The sequence below is a fragment of the Cupressus sempervirens genome, chromosome 8 (genome assembly GCF_028749045.1).
Source record: "Cupressus sempervirens isolate cs-2001-9-10 chromosome 8, ASM2874904v1, whole genome shotgun sequence".
Lineage (NCBI taxonomy): Eukaryota > Viridiplantae > Streptophyta > Pinopsida > Cupressales > Cupressaceae > Cupressus > Cupressus sempervirens.
The window spans coordinates 772,262,707-772,280,352 of NC_143125.1; the positions used below are offsets into that span (position 1 = coordinate 772,262,707).

General features: G+C 37.6%; 1 protein-coding gene across 2 annotated transcripts in view; it reads right to left on the bottom strand.

The window, feature by feature from the left end:
- The window catches only part of LOC149544693 (lysine-specific demethylase JMJ705-like), a 179,752-nt gene that overhangs the window by 135,125 nt on the left and 26,981 nt on the right, over positions 1-17,646 (bottom strand). For both annotated transcript variants that reach the window (XM_089795270.1, XM_089795267.1), the window contains exon 2: positions 14,442-14,633. The gene's annotated coding sequence lies outside the window, so the exon portion shown is untranslated. The remainder of the gene's footprint in view (positions 1-14,441; positions 14,634-17,646) is intronic.

Sequence of the window (17,646 nt, forward strand, 5' to 3'; positions counted from 1 at the left end):
AAATAAGTCTTTCTGTCGATTTTAAACAATTACCATCAACATACCACTGTGACTGAATGTCCGGCCATGTCCAAGATGACTTACTATAAATAGTAAGTATGCCCAAAGTTGCCTCAGAACCCCTCAGAAAGACCTGCAACTGAAACTGTCTAGGCCAAATGGCCTCTAAGCCCCTTTAATGTCCTAGTTAGCCTACAGGACTGTGGGGAAATAGGCTAACGACAACATCATGCTATGAATGCTAGAAAGGGGACATTACAATTCGCCCTTCCCAAAATTGCTTGTCCTCAAGCAATTTCAGCTCTGGATGCTGCAATATCTGCTCATTTTCCCAAGTAGCATCCTCGACAGGTAGGTTCCTCCACTTCACTAGATACTCCCTGATAGTCCTCCTGCGAAGCACCCTCTCCTTGGAGTCAAGTATGGCCTCGGGAACCAAGATAAGCTTTCCCTCATCATCAAGAGGTGGCAATACTACTGAAGGCACCACATTGTGACCCAATGCCTTCTTAAGGCGTGACACATGGAACATATTATGCACTTTACTGTCTGCAGGCAACTCCAACTCATAAGCTACTTCGCCCACTCTCCTGATTACTTTGAACGGTCCATAGTAGCGTGGTTTCAATTTCTCTGCTTCACTCTTCTTGAGAGAGGACTGTCTATACGGCTGTAACATGAGGTACACCATATCTCCCACCTCAAAAGACCTCTCAACCCTGTGCTGATCAGCATATTGCTTCTGCTGATTTTGTGCCTTTTGCAAATTTTCCTTCAAGGATCGCATAATGTCCTGCCACTCCTGCAAAGTATCCTTGGCCTTAGGCACCCTGCTGTCCCCAAATAACAAATCCAAAAAATTAGGAGCATCATACCCGTACAGTGCCATAAAAGGGGACATTTGAATAGACATATGGAAAGAGGTATTATAGCAGTACTCCCCTAGATGTAGCCACTTCACCCAAGCCTTCTGCTCTCCTGCAATGTAGTTTCGAAGGTACCCCTCAACCCATTTGTTCACTATCTCTATCTGCCCATCAATTTGGGGGTGGTAGCTGGTACTCGGAGTGAGCTCTGTTCCACATAACCTGAACAACTCCTGCCAAAAGTGGCTCATAAATCTGCTGTCTCTGTCACTGACTATGCTCCGTGGTATCCCATGTAGTCTGAATACCTCTCGAAAAAATAGTTCTGTTGTTTGTGCTGCTGAATATGTAGACGAAATTGCAAAGAAATGTGCAAACTTCGTCAATCTGTCTACCACAACAAAGATACAATCCCGACCCTGTGCCTTGGGGAGGCCTGTGATAAAATCCATGGAAATGCTATCCCACTTCTTCTCTGGTATGGGTAGGGGCTGTAGTAAACCACCCGGAAAAGAATGTTCCTGTTTGTTCTGCTGACACACAGGGCATTCCCTAACAAACTGAAGCACCTCTGATTTGAGTCCTTTCCAAGTGAAGCGCTCTCTCACCTGCCGATATGTCTTAAAGAATCCGGGATGTCCTGCCATTGGTGAATCATGAAATGCCCTCAAAATCTTCTGCTTCATAGCAGACCCGGGTACTAAATAAATCATTTCCTTGTAGATGATCAGATCATTTACGACAATGTATCGACTATCTTGGATAGCTCCCTCAATAATGCTAGATGCCCAACTATCCTTAGCATATTCTACCAAGATCATCTCTCTCCAATCATCCATGACTATCCCAACAGCAAGCAAATGAGGCCTTCTAGATAAAGCATCTGCAACAATATTTTTCTTCCCTTTGACATAGGCTATGTCGAAATCATAGGCCTGTAATTTACTCACCCACTTCTGTTGCCTGTCATTAAGGTCCTTCTGTCCAAGGAAATGTTTCAAGCTATTATGATCTGTTTTTTCTGTGAATCGGCTTCCCACTAAGTACTGCCTGAACTTAGCTAGCGCGTGCATGATTGCTAGCATCTCTTTGTCGTAGATGCTGTAGGTTCTCTCCACACCTCGTAATTTTCTACTCTCATATGCGATGGGATGTTTGTCTTGCATGAGAACAGCTCCTATGCCCTCTCCCAAGGCATCACACTGCAGCTCAAAAGGCCTGGTGAAATCTGGAATGGCTAAAACAGGACATGTACTCATCAACTCCTTAAACCTGTCAATACAATCCTGAGCCCTCTCTGACCACTTGAAACTATCTTTCCGTGTCAAATATGTAAGTGGTGCTACTATCTGTGAAAATCCTTCACAAATCTGCAGTAGAACCCACAAAGCCCGAGAAATCCCTTGAGTTGTGAAGTGTTCCTCGGTGGTGGCCAATCCAAAATGGCCCTGATCTTGTCTGGGTCAACCCGAACACTTCCTGCACTAATAATATGCCCTAGATAGAGCAACTCTGTCATCCCAAACTCACATTTACTCATCTTGGCATATAATGACTCCCTCTCTAGAATACTGAGCAGTGTATCAATATGCTTCAAATGTTCCTCCCAAGTACGGTTGTATATCAGTATATCATCAAAAAATATCAACACAAACTTCCTCAACTGATCTCTGAACACTCTATTCATACAGGACTAGAAACTGGCAGGGGCATTTGTCAACCCAAAGGGCATGACTAAGAACTCAAAATGTCCATAGTGGCATCTAAAAGCTGTCTTCTCCACATCCACCTCTCTAACCCGTATCTGATGGTAGCCGGATCTCAAATCAATCTTGGAGAAGTAGCATGCACCATGCAATTCATCAATAAGCTCATCGATGCGCGGGATAGGGTATCGGTTCTTGATTGTCTTCTTGTTTAGCTCCCTATAATCAATGCACATCCTCATTGTACCATCCTTCTTCTTCACCAATACTACTGAAGAAGCGAAAGGACTTTTGCTTGGCCGTATGTGCCCCATGTCAATCAACTCCTTAATTGCCTTTTATATTTCATCCTTATATCTCTTCGGATGGCGGTAAGGTGTGATGATAACTGGCTTAGCCCCTTCCTCTAATTCAATAACATGCTTGATTCCCCTATCCGGGGGTCTCCCTGGAGGTATCTCACCAAACACCTTAGTATGTTTGGTTATTATTTTTTGTACATCAGGTGGATACTCTTGTTTATGCTGCTCTGTCATCTCAGGCATTACTCTAAACTCTGCTGCCCACTGCACCTAATCATGTCTAAAGAAACTCTGCATCCGCTTGAGTGACACCACTCGAAGTCTCCCATCTGACAAACCCCTGAGCACTATCTTCTTACCATTTGCCTCAAACCTCATTTCCATTTTCTCAAGGTTAAATGTAAACTCTACCAGAGACTTCATCCAGTTCATCCCAAGCACCATATCCTGATCACCAATGTTGACCACAAAGAAATCTCCTATCATGTCATAATCTCCCAAACGAAGCTGCAAGTTGGAGATTTTCTTGGTACATTCAATTTTGAAGCCATCGGCAACCATCGCCTTAAATCCCCTATGCTCCTCTGTATGTAGCACTCTGCGTGTCACAAACTTCTCATCAATGAAGTTATGTGTCGCCCCTGTATCAATGAGTGCCACAACTCTCTGTCCATCCAAGGTTCCCCTAACTTTGAAAGTGACGGCCTCCTGTATACTTGACAACTGAGCTATCGTGCTATCACCGCGTGCTTCCTCCTGTGAAGAACTATCATCATCTCCATCTGATTCGGATGATTGCTCTGAATCTCCATCTACTGACTCTTCGGCTGAAAAGTACTCCATCTACTTAGCTTTTGCTTTCAATGGACACTTATGTGACAAATCCCAAGGCTCCCTGCAATGAAAACAAAGCTTCTTCTTCCTGAGATCATTAAGTGTCTCATTGTCCAACCTCTTACTTTCCTCCTTAGTTGGCTGAACCTCTTTATGAAAAGGTTTCCTGTCCTTATCTTTCCTTGAAGGGAAACTCTTTGCCTGGAATTTATTTTTTGAAGATGAAGAAGAATCCATGTCACGAGCTTTCTTAATGGCTTCCTGCAAAGTGGGAGGGTTGAGAGCTTTAATCCCCCCTCTCAACGGATCAGCTAACCCATCCATAAATAGAACTAGTATCCTCCGTTCAGATACATCTGTTAGTAACACTGCAAGTTTCTGAAACTCTGAAATGTATGTTTCCAATGATCCCCACTGTTTAAGCTGAGCTAACTCCTTGAAATGGAGTTCTGGATCCTTCCTATCAGAACGTTCAATCAGCCTCTCTGTAAACTCCACATATGAGGTAATGTGTGCATGTCCCATAGTGACCATACCATGATGCCACCACTCGTGTGCTAACCCATCCAGATGAATTGCTACATACTTAATAGCTTCTTCCTCGGGCATAGGGTTCAATTGAAAGTATGTGTCAAGCTTTTGAACCCAAGCTCTTGCTGTAGACTTTCCTGAGCCATCATAATATGGTAACTCAAGTCTCCCTACTTTCTTCCGTAGCTCATAGCTCTAGTTCCTGTCATGTCCACGTGGCATATGTTTCATCCGCACATCCATATACTCCCTAAAGGTAATTGCAGCAGTAAAATCTGGCCCTCCGGCTTCCCAATCTCTCCTCAACTGGTCCTGTATATCAGTAATCTGGGGCTTTGGTACGAGCTGCTCTGGAGCTCTAGGAGGAAATGTAGGAATCATGGGCCTTGAACTCACTGTCCTAGCTCGCTGGGGTGCATGACCGAAATTGTTCCCAACTTGTTCATCTCCATTATGTGTCCCATCCTGATCATTTCCATTCTAATTGTTACCATTCTGATTATTTCCTCCACCCATGTTAGCATTCAACCCCATTTGACGAGCCATCATCTGCATCATAAGATCCAATCTCTTATTCTGTTCCTGTGCCCTTTGTTCTGCTTCTCGCTGACCCTGTACCAAGGTCTCTAATAACTGTAAGAATCTTTCCTCTCCAGGCTCTGGACCGGCATTTCCGCCTCCACCTAATCTTGAATTCCTGTCATCTCGGTTACCCATATTGCTGTCTTGATCAAAGAATACCTCCGCTGTGTCTGTATGACTGGATTCTATACCCCCCTGTACGGATGAACTAGACTGTTTGTTTTGCAGGTCTGAACTCCTACTTTGTCTTGCTCTGGTATTGCAGAAATTATAAGGCCCCTGTCGCATGCTCAAACATAAATGCTCTGATTTTAGTGTTTTGACATTTCATCAAACACTTTCCCCTCTATCCGCCAGATCCAAATTTCCTATAAGACCTCCACAGGATGGCAGGACTTATAGCTCTGATACCACTGTAATATCCTCCCCTGATTTGAACTTTGACTTGCAGAAATTTAACTTAAGGAATATTGTCAAACACTTTGTATGCAAACTCATAAAGCTGATTTCCTCAATAAATTGCTTTCCAATGAGTAGATTTACGAACAACTATGAAGTGACATTAAAATGCATAATACACATCATAACATTTTCACAAACACTTGGCACATATTCAATAGTATATGAAAAATTTGGAAACTCTTTCAATCTGCTAATAAAGGGTGATTTTTAAATGTAGATGTGCACTTACAGCTGCCTTAAAGGCTACAACAACTATTCAGACTTGTATTCAACAATTATTATGCAAAATATCAAAATTTGACAGAAGAAACCTGGAATTAGTTGCCATAGTATTTTGCAGATGTAGTCGGCCAGCCCTCCAAACTTCTAATCAGCCGGAAAAATAAGTAAACTTGATACCAACACTGTTCACGCCGTACTATAGCAAATATTGTTCATGCCGACTGTAGCAAAATACTGTTCATGCGGCACTATAGCAATAACTAACTTCAGATCTGCACCTCAAACCCTTGTAAATTTCTTTATGCAAACGCCCCAAATGAAACCCAGTGTGTTTCCTGAAGTGAAAACACCCTTGATCCTCCTGACTGTGTCTTCCAACAGCGAAGAGAATGCTAGCAAAGAGAGATTCCGTCCTCCAAGCCCGATAATCAGATATCCAGCAACATAACATTAATCTTCATCGAAGCATACAAAAAAAAACTCTTCCATTTCTTTTATAGTGTTCTCACAAGAGCTCAATCTTTCGTTTTCTCAATGTGGGATAAAACATAACTCCCTTTATGTACCTTATGTCTCCAATGTGTTATAAAAATAAAGGGAACTCTTTTAATTTAAATATTTCCCACAAACTATAGTCTGTGCATTAATAAAGTTAAATATTTAAATTTAACTTTATAAAATGGCTTTATCAATGATAAATAAGTCTTCCTGTCGATTTTAAACAATTACCATCGACATACCACTGTGACTGAATGTCCGGCCATGTCCAAGATGACTTACTATAAATAGTAAGTATGCCCAAAGTTGCCTCAGAACCCCTCAGAAAGACCTGTAACTGAAACTGTCTAGGCCAAATGGCCTCTAAGCCCCTTTAATGTCCTAGTTAGCCTACGGGACTGTGGGGAAATAGGCTAACGACAACATCATGCTATGAATGCTAGAAAGGGGACATTACACAAAACCATCCGCTCATATTGAGCAAGAGAATAGGCAAATTCCAACTCAGTTGGATATTCAAAAGAAGAATCAAATAGCCAGTGAATTATTTGTTGACATAAACAAATTAAACCTCTAAAGTTTTCAAGATCTAAGTCGGGGGATGTCGTTGGGGCATGGTTAACTGAGGTGGAGAAATATTTTGAGATTAGGAGTTTATTCAAGAACTCAAAAGTTGTTTGGGGAATTTATCAGCTTACTAGAGAAGTTGCTACTTGGTGGGAAAACAATAAAATGAAATTGTCTTAAGACCACCGATATTTCTTGGGACAAATCCGTCACAATCTTTAGAATCGGGTGTTTACCCCAATCCTTCTACAACCAGAAAGTGTTGGAACTTCAAAACCTTAAACAAGGGCATTGGAAAAAGTTCACTCGACTAAGTATGTCCCTGCTTGTCAGCGAGATGAAAACTTCAAATTCAAGAAGTTCATAATGGGGTTGAATAAGAGAATTGGGGGAGCCATAGATGTACTAGCACTCTGAAACACGAAGGAGGCTCATGAAAAGGCTATCAAGCAAGAGCAAAGATTGAAGAAGGATAATTCCATCTGAGACAACAAAAGAAAAGCACATTCTCTAGTTCTAACCAAGGAACTTACAAAATAAATTATAAGAATTTCAAGATCAACAAACCCAAGTCCAAGGGGAACAATTGTAAGGATTTTAAAGGCAATTTCAATAGCTAATAATGACAGCATAGGAAATGAAAAGAAAGGACCAACAAGAGGTTGCTTCATCTGTGGCAGAGATTATTATGCCAATCAATGTCCTAGTAGGGGCACATCTAATCAATGAGCACATCCTCCATTACCACCTTAGGAAACTGGTTTTTTAGCAAAGGATCCATGCGACAATCGATAGTCGTCAAACAAAGCATCAAATGGCTCCTATAGAAACTTCGGGTAAGATATATGGGAGCTTCTATATTAATTGATACTGGAGCCACTAAGTGTATTATATCTCCAAAGTTGTTAAGTAGGTTTCCAAAAAGAGCTTGATATATGGAAAACCTTTGGACTATTGAGTATGCAAACCAATCAAAAGCCTGGGTAGAACAATGTTTGTTTGAGGCACAAGTAGACTTTCCAACCTTTTCAACTGAGGTTAACTTGTATGTGACACCTCTGGGATGTTAGGATATTATTATGGGAATCAATTGGCTTAGCGAACATAGGGAAAAAGTGGATTATCTTGCAAAAATAGTGAAATGCTTAGATGACAATGGAAACCCTTTAGTCGTTGAAGGAATACCATATGAAGCTAAAACTCGTCAAATATCAACCATGCAACTTAAGAGATGTAGAAGAAAAGGGTGTGAGGTTTATGTAATAGAACTAAAAAATATAAATAAGATTCAAGAAAAAGTTTATCAAGATGATAACATTTTGAGGATGGGGAAATCAAAGAGGGAAGGAATCTTTTACAGAAAGTTATCCTTACCTTAAGAATTATCAAGACATGTTCTCGGAGAAGTTACCTAGATTACCTCCTAGGGTATTTGATTCTACCATAGATTTGGTGCCTAGAGAAGAGCCCATATCTAAAGCACCTTATAGAATGACTACCATAGAAATGATGGAATTACAAGTTCAATTGCAGGAATTATTGGATAAGAAACTCATCTGCCCTAGTGTCTCTCCTTGGGGAGCACCAATATTGTTTGTTAGAAAAAAGGATGGAACCATGAGGTTGTTTTATAGATTATAGAATGCTTAACAAGGTCATTATCAAGAATAGATATCAACTTCCCCGAATTGATGATCTATTTGATCAAATGAGAGGAGTGTTGGTATTTTCTAAAACCTTAGATCAGGTTATCACCAACTCACAATGAAAGATGTAAATATTAATAAAAAGCTTTTAGAACCCATTATGTGCATTATGAATTCACAGTGTTACCCTTCAGATTAACCAATGCCCCTACAACATTTATGAATCTTGTGAATGGTGTGTTCCAAGATTGTTTAGATAAATTGTATTGGTTTCATTGATTATATCCTTGTTTATTCTCGAAATGAGGAAGAGCACCAAGAGTATCTGGAAATAATTCTTCAGAGGTTGTGTGAGCACAAGTTTTTTGGTAAATTGTCTAAATCAAAAGGAAATTTGCTCAAAAGGTATTGCAATAGACCCTACTAAGATTAAAGCAATCAAAGAATGGGCTACACCTAAAAATGTGTCAAAAGTTAGAAGTTTTATGGGATTAGTTGGGTTCTACAAGAAATTTGTTAAAGACTTCTCTCAAATAACCCACCCAATAACTACCTTGCAGCAAAAAAGAAAAAGGTTTGTTTGGTCAAAAAAAGTCAATCAGCATTTGAGTATTTAAAAGAAAAGAAAACTACCACACTAGTACTCAGAGTGCCAAATCCCAAGGGCCACTTTGTGGTTATCAACGATGCATCAAGGGAAGGATTGGGGGCTGTATTGATGCAAGAAGGCCAAGTTATTGCCTATGAATCCAAAAAAATTAAAGAGCTATGAGCAAAAGTATGCACCGTATGATATAGAATTAGCAGCCATTATTCATGCTCTATAGATGTGGAGACATTATTTGATAGGAAAACCATTTGAGCTAAGATCAGATCATCACGGATCTAAGTATATTAACTCAACCCAATCTTAATGCTCACCAAAGGAGATGGTTGGAAATACTATTAGACTATGATTTTGAAATCAGCAATATCAAGGGAAAGGAAAACCAAGTAGCTGACGTCTTAAATAGGCGAAGACACATTTCGTCCATAATAACAATAAACCCTAGACTTAAGGAATAGGTGCTTCAGAAATTATCAAGGAATAATTTCTATAAACAAGTATGTCTAGCCCTCCAAAATGATCCGTGTGATGTCAGATACGAAGGCTATCAACTACAAGGGTAGAATATATGTACCTAAGGATTATGAAATCCACAAAATGATTTTGAGAGAAACTCATGCCACTCTTATTTGGAACATCTTAGGATAATAGAAGCATTAGTTGATATAAAACCACTATACTTTTGGAAGGGTATGAAGCAGGAAGTAGTCAAATTTGTTGCGAGTTGTCGTGAATGTCAGACGGTCAAAGTTTAACACAGGGATCTAGCAGGGGCTACATCCAAAGGAAATTATAGAATAGAAATGGCAAATAATTAGCATGGATTTCATACAAGGGTTACCCATGACTACAAACAGGCATAACACCATTCTTGTGGTTGTGGACCGACTTACAAAAGTAGTTCGTTTTATTCTAGGAAATTTAAAAAATGGAGCACCAATAATTGCTCAAAATTTGTTAGAGAAATTTTCAGACTTCATGGGATTCTAGAGAAGATTACCTCAGATAGAGATGTTAGAATGAAATCTAGAATTTGGCAAACTTTGTTTTCTGCCTTGGGAACAAAATTGAATATCAGTTCAGCCTATCATCTAAAAACTGAAGGGCGGACAGAAAGGGCAAACCAAGTGTTGGGAGATCTTTTAAGGGTATATTGAACAGATCAGCAATATCGCAAGGAAATGTATCTTCCCTTAGTAGAGTTTTCTTACAATAACTCTTTATCATTCTGCTATTAAGATGGCATCATTTGAGGCCCTATATGGACAAAAATATAGAACTCCTGTAAGTTGCAACAGGATTGAGGATTGAGTAATTGTTGGTCTTGAAATGCTCCTAGAAATAAACGAGCAGGTAGTTCAAATCCCTCAAAGATTGAAGGAGATAAATGATTGCCAAAAGAGCTATGCAGACACTACAAAAACTCCTAGAGATTTTGAGGTAGGGGAATAGGTCTTCTTAAAAGTTAAACCACAGAAAAATGTTATCAAAATTGGTAGAAATGCCAAGTTAGCCCAAAGATATGTGGGACCCTTTGAAGTGTTGGAAGTTGTAAACCCTATAGCCTACAAAATTGCTCTATCTCCAACCCTTGCCCAAATGCAGAATGTGTTTCAGGTATCTTGTCTTAAGAAATATACAGTCAATTATGAGCATATCACTGACTAGAATTTCTTGTAGGTACAAGACCCAGGGATGGTGGTAATAGAACCACTCTAAGTACTTGAGGTGCGTAAACTATGCTTACAAAATCGGGATATAACCCTGTACAAGGTCCAACGGGACCAATATGCTAAGGTAAATGCTACTAGGGAAGATATTGATGAAATGTTCCAAAAATTTCCCCATCTTTTCTGAAAATATGAACTTTGTTATGATACTATTACATTGTGTCCTAAATTGAGAACTCTGAGACATTAAGACAGCTCTTATGTAATTGTTATTATTGTCATTTTTATATACTTAATTGTCAATGTTCATCGAGGACAATGAAACACAAGGGGGAGGGTATGTTACATCCTATATTTTATTTTAATTTAAAACGTTCTAAATATAACTTATAGCTGTTGAGATTTCATGTGAATCACAAATGGTTGGTTAAATTGTTTATTCGTTATGATTTCATCTGAATTGGAAATGGTTGGTTAAGTTGGTTGTTTGTTATGATTAAATTATTTGCATTAGAATTTATTGGAAACCTTCTTTTACTACGTTATTTTCCTTGCAAATGCGCAAGGAAGGGGGGGAAGCATTGATAGAGAGGGATTAGGGCACGAACACCAACCTACCATCAAGTTTGCCAAGTATTCATCGAAACCACTTTGACCATGGAAAAGCATGCTACGGCAAACTAAATAATACAAAATTTCCACTCTGAGCTGACTAGGTCATCTAATATAAAAAGATATATATATATATATAATAAATGAAATAAAAATTGTTACCTTCGAATTGGAATATGGATGCTCTGCATTATCTGATATGGGATCTATTATATTATATAAATAATAACCCTACTATTTATATATATTTGTACATATTAAAAATATATACATATATTTGTATGTAGACAAAATAATATGTATAATAAGTATACGTAAATAGCATAATTATTACTTATATAATAGTTTGGGTGAAAATTCAATTCCCATATCAAATTTAATTTTAATTCAAAAAAAGTCAATCGGTGTCCTATAAATCTTCTATTATTAGGACCTTTCATTTTCTTCCAATATTGCATGTCCATTGGCCAAGATTATAACATATAGATGCATGTGTCCCATGCAAATCGTAACTTCATTTTGCTTATTCCTTTCCCATGGCCGAAGGAAAAGGAGGGCGGATCATTCTCCTTTATATTCATCAATCGGAGTTGATCTTTGGTTTTGCGGCTCAATGATTATAATAGCCATGTCTGCAATTGTATGATTTCATTCAAGTTTCCTACCAAATTCAGTTAGCAACTTAGAAAACTGTGACACAAGCGATTACAATTCATTATAGGAAGTGCAAGTAAAATACAAATCAAAAGCTCCTTATTCAGGTCGTATTTCCTTTGAGATTGTTTGTTTTATTAATGCACATTAGGTTATCATTCATAGCATGTGCAAGGATGGTTCAATCGAACCATTGTTTGCAATATGAAAAGTCTGTATGAGCTGTAATGGAATTATCTTACCACCCATAACAAGAGCACTCATAGGCTACTATTGTCTCAATTATATCATGTAATCTAAAACTTATTTACACACCAAGAAGAATCAGTTGAGCATCCCATATATACTTCCAAAAAATACAATGTCATTAAAAGTATGTCCCTGAGATTTATGGAGGATGATCCATGGCTGAAACTAAATCTAACCACACGGAAATCATAATCTTTCTTTCTTTCAATTCTAATTTATGGAGGCAGAAAGATATTACTTTACATAACTGAATATTATATAATGCAAGTTGGAAAATCAAGCCAAAGATCATCAAGGATAGCCAAGAATAGTTGAGATGAGTGGTGTAGTCCATATGAATTGGATAGATTGATAAACCTGCAAAACTAGAAAGATATGTCGGCACTATGAAGAATTTATGAAAATTGAAATTAGTAAATATGGTCAGCTCATAGTGGGAACTAGATATTAGTTAGGTCTGTCAAGTCGGACGGTGGGTGATTGGACACAGTCTCCTTTAGAATCCCTAGTTAGGGTAGGTTTAGTGGCAAAGTAATGTTGCTATGATCACTAGAGGTTAGGATAACTCAGTTGAATGGATATTATATTGGGAGGTACCCACAATCTAGTCGGCTATGTAGTTGACAACTCTTACATCAAGTTGCTCATGTGGCAGGACAAGATGGTGTACATGTGCCTTATCCCGTGCAAGGTTGGGCCATTCTCAGTAGAGAATGAGTGGGGATTATACTAGGTCCGTCGTTGGGAAGTTAAGCCTCTATTAATCCTTTTCCCCTCCTCCAAATGCCTAGACATGCATAGAACAGATCAATTCCTACTACTCTTGATGTGATGTGATGTAATGTAAACCTTGTTAGTATTCTATTATTTTCTTTCAGTTGCACCTCTATTTCAATTTCAGTTATATATATCTTATGCAATTACTTTCTTGTTCATATGAAATGGTATTTAGGATTTTGCAGTTAGATATTATTTTAATTATCATGTGTAATATAGTTAGTTAATCTATTCTGATCATTCTTTCTAGTTCATCAAAAAGGTAGTTTAAATCTTTCAATCGGTAATTAAGATCTTTTCATGAGAATACAATTAATCAGTTAATTTCCGTTATTTCCTTTTCATGTGAAGGGTAGCTATTTTTCCTTCTATTTGGTAAAAGAAAGAACATCTTAAGGTTATTAACCCTATAAAAATTTAGGTTGTCACAAGCAGACGATAATTGCAAAGGCTCGACAACTCTATTATGTGGCGGTTTAGACTTCATCTATCATATACTAGCTATAAGCCTATCAGCCGTTAGCTCTATTGTATTTCCAAGGAGTAACCACTCTAGCAGTGAAGCCTGTGGGCAGATTCCCTTTGTTGTAGTGAGCATTTCAGTAGTTAGCCTTGATCTAAAAATCACCTTAATAGGAGTTTTTCATTTCATGTAATTTCGCTTCTCTGTGGTTTTTCCTAATTGGATTTTCCACATAAATCCTAGTATTGATTGTGTCATTGTTCTTGTGCTTTCATGCTTATCTTTTTTATAGTGATTTATTGTGTTTTGACCGGAATATCTTACATATTGGTTGATGATTGTTAAGTATTAACACACAGTTGAAAAGTTTTATAAGTGTGTGGGAATAATGGATTCACCTCCCTCTTAGTTATTTGGCATATTGAACATACTTACTACTTCTAGTAACTATCTGTTTTGAGAAAGTCAAGGCTTTTACCTTTAGCAGGGCTCCTGATCAGTTTGGTAGCACTATGGAGTTGTGTTGGCACCAACAAAGCTTTCATTTTGAGACTTACTATTTTTTCACAATGCCCTTAGCCTCAATGTTAGCAGAGCTTTTCAGTTTATTGATTGGGGTAAATCTATTAGCTCAAGATTAAGGGATTAATTATTAATAAAGTATTCATTCATTAATAAAGTATACAGTATACTTTATTAATAATTAAGCATAAAAAAGCTATTATAAAGTTATAAATGTAAATAGGGGCCAAAGTCATTAATAAAGAGCATTGTGCCTAAGATCAAGGTGTTAGTTAACGAATTAATAAGTCAGCATTGCATCTAAAATGAAAATGAAATAGATTTACTAATCTGGCTTATGGAAGAAGCTACTTGGTTCAAACCTTCATGAGGAATTGTAAAATAAATTTGGTAGAAATCAAACCATATAGTAGATTGGTGCTTTTGGCTTGTATTTGGTGAAGTCTCAAAAGAACATCCAAGGGTTTTTAGAATTGGCTTGGGAGTTGAGAATTTTACAGGTTCTCAGCACTTTGATTTGGTGAAATACCCAGTGAAAGCGTGCACAGGCACTGATTTCATTCAGAGACCAAGATGGAATTAACAGTTGATAGTATTGCAAATTAATTAAATAGTAATCATTCAGCATTGTAAAATAAGGGTAGGTTGATTTTCTTAAGAGCAGATCACACCTTCTTAGAGATCTGAGTTTGGTGTTATAAGGCAGCCGCTGCATCTTTGGGGGTCACATTAGTGCTGAAGAGGCAGTTTTAGACAGTTCGGTGTTCCGACATTGCCATTTCCAGCTTTGGCAGCAAGGTATGAGAGTTTCAGAACAGCTGTGTCCCTCTATTCGAAGGTCATGAAAACCTGTGATCAATTTCCTGGTTTCATTCATTGCATTTTATTAATATAAAATAGCATGTTATCATCATTTAAATCATTTCAATTTGGAGATTAGCAATAAAGATTGATTGGTGAATATTTAGCATAGATATTTGTATTTCAAGCATTGTTAATCCTATATTGTCAAAAAACCCAAACTAAGATAAACTCTTGAAAAAAACACAAAAAAACTAAAATAATTGCAAAAACCAAAATCCTTAGACTCGGATCAGGGATTGGGCATTCATCAGGACAACATGCTCATGATGGTATAGAAATTTGATAGGTGTTGAGATTTTCATTTGGAACCAAATCAAATTTCACCACATATTAATAACTCCTCATAGGCAAATCGGAAATCTTCATGTCATCAGGCATTTCATCATCGACAGATAGGAAAATTCAAGTGCATTAGGACTGCATTGAAGATGCAAGTCGGATTTCACCTTGGTTTGGAACTTTTATTGGATATCGAATTGCACCTTCAAATTTGCTCACAATGTTGAGTCCATTCTGTAGAATTAAATAAGAATAAGTTTGTGGACTGACTGGGAGCTTGATGATTTTGAGGAATTTCATTCGAGGGGAATCCAACAATTTCACTAAGTGTTGGATCAGGACTTGATCAACTTACTTCTCAGACTTGCTAAAACTTCTGACTTCACCAACATTAATATTTCAAAATTGTTTCCATACCAGAACTAAAACTGCCAAGCCAAAAAGTGGGGATCCCCATTTGCAAGGGGGGTGTGTGTTTTATAACACAACAGAGACCTATAGTTTCTCATTTCCAGCTTGCTTGTGAAACTCTGACCCCACTTTGCTATCCATTTCCAGCTTGCTTGTGAAATTCCAACCCCCTTTGTTGTTCATTTCTAGCTCCCTAATGAAATTCCACCCAGAAAGTATAGAGGAAAGTCATAGGATTAAAGAGGTCCTGGATTAAAATGACAAAATCTTTGCAATGGAGATTAAATTTGGTTATCAACTGAGTTTCAAAGAGGTGAAAAGGAGATTTCCATGCAAATAAGGATGTTTTTGAACAGGGAAGTGAAATCTTTTAAAGAGTGGGAAAAAATCTGCGTAAAGTTTCTTGCTCATTTACGGCTCCAAGCTGGGTTTGTGTCCTCCTTGAGGAGCATTTCCAGCTCCTTGTAGGAATCCCACCCATGAGAAAATAAAGTCACTTTGAGAAAGCCTAGTTGAAGTATGATCGAAGAAGATAGGGGCATTGAGAGACAACAAATTCTAATTTAGAATTGAAGAAAATAAAAGAATTCCAAAAATCAACTTTTGAGAAACTGAGAAATGAAAATGCATGTTTAAGTTTTATGAAGAAATTGGACTTGTTTTTCTCATTTACAACTCCTAGCTCGAAATCCAACCCAATGCATTGCTGATTTCTAGGACCTAGCTGCAAATCTGACCTAGGCAATTGATGCACTTTGAAAAGCTATTTCCAGCTCCTTCTCTAGAATCTGCTCAAGGAGAAATTAGCATGTTCAAAAAGAAACTGAAAATAAAAAGTTGATGGGTCTTCAAGAAGGTCAGCCTTGTAATGGACAACATGAATTCAATATTCATCAGAAAAACCAAATGAACAATGCGTAGGTTGACCTCCTTGAGGGAATAGACACAACCCTTCAATCATGCCTCTTGAACGGTATAAATAAAGATCAAAAGAAGTCATTAAGACATCATCAAAGACACAATTCAATCATTTTCAGAGCAAAGCAACAGCAAAGTTTTTGAATGTGAACTCTTCGGAAGCATTTTCAAGACTAGCCACTCAGGTCTGAATTTTAGGAAGTGAATTTGGACACAAAACCAGACATAAGAGACTGAAATTTGGCAGGAGTGCAAAAATCAGACCCATTAGTGTAGATGTCTGCCTTAGAAACTTCAAAATATTAGAAATGTCAGTTGCAAATTTAAGCTAACAGTGTGTGCAAAACTCAGAAAATCAGACTTCCAAGGCAGAGGTCAAAATAAAATCAGAAATTCTAGTTTTGCAAGAATGTGAAATGATGGCAAAATTTGTGAAGAAAATTAGCATCTTGAAAGTTAAAATTTGCAGATTGACAATAACATTTTGACTCCTTTCAAATCCTCAAATGCATGTTTCAATATTTATTTCTTGCAAGGCACATTTCCTTTTGTTTTCTTTTTCTTTGTAAGGTGGATACATGGGAATGATCGTGGAAAAGGATAATACAAGTCTCGAGCCTAAAGGCAAGGTGATTCTCAAGATCAAATATTTCAAGGAGTTGAATTGCTTCACAAGTGAAAATGATACATAATCCTTAGATTTGCTTTGAATATCTAAGAAACAACAAAATTAACATGGAGCTGATTACAACAACAAAATTGACGTGGAGGTGATCACAACACAACAGATTCAACAAAAGTTTCAAGGAAAAGGGTAACTTTAAGTGACTTGTCAACACAAGAAGAAGATCAAGGTTAAGAACTTAAGATTAAAGAGTGTCAGTAAAAAGATGGAAACAGAAATGCAAAGGTCCAAGACAACAATTACAAGAGGAAGATAACTTAAAGTTTGAAGGAAGTCTGAGAAAGATAGTTTCAGAAGAATTAATCAAACTTGAGAATGGCGTGTATCAAGAGATATTGTTCAAAGTGCAAAAGACTTCTTTGTCACAAGGAATAAAGATTTCAAGATGAGAAAGATGATGTTTATAGAAAACCCTATTTAGGTTTACTTTGAATTATCTTGGTTGTTGATCTTGAATCAAATCTGTCAGTGGTTATAATTGAAAGCCCTATAAAAAAATCTTGCTCATTTCATTTTTAAGGAAGACTATGTGAAATTATTGCCCAAATAATAGTAAACTCATTGAAGCTTGGTGAATACTTCTGTTATTTTAGGTGTTAACATGGTTTCCTACTCTTTTAGTTAGAATTTGTTTAAGTTGAGAACTTCAGTGGAAGATGCTGTTGTAGATTGATGGTGAAGCCTCTTACATTCATATCATTTGTAATTTGTTGATTGTA